Genomic DNA, 310 nt, shown 5'->3' on the forward strand with positions numbered 1-310 from the left:
CCCCCTTTTTTTTTTTATTAGTACTCAGGCAAATTAATATCTAAAACGCCCAATAAATATAAAGGAAAAGCTCACGAACATCTAAACGGAGGAAGCGAAACGCGTTCTCCAGTTGTACTCAAGGTGACCTTGGCTTCACCGGCATACGTAAAAGATGAACTTCAAAAAAAATAACGCAATTCAAAGCCTGTCGGGGGCAACACCAACTTTATACGTACCTCTGCGAGAACCTGCCCTCCGGAGCGCCCGCTGCCCGCCGCGGCGCTCACGCCGTTACCCTGCCGGAGCCCCCCATCCTCCCGGGCTGCCA

The sequence above is a fragment of the Charadrius vociferus genome, unplaced genomic scaffold (assembly GCF_000708025.1).
Source record: "Charadrius vociferus isolate BGI_N301 unplaced genomic scaffold, ASM70802v2 scaffold282, whole genome shotgun sequence".
NCBI lineage: Eukaryota > Metazoa > Chordata > Aves > Charadriiformes > Charadriidae > Charadrius > Charadrius vociferus.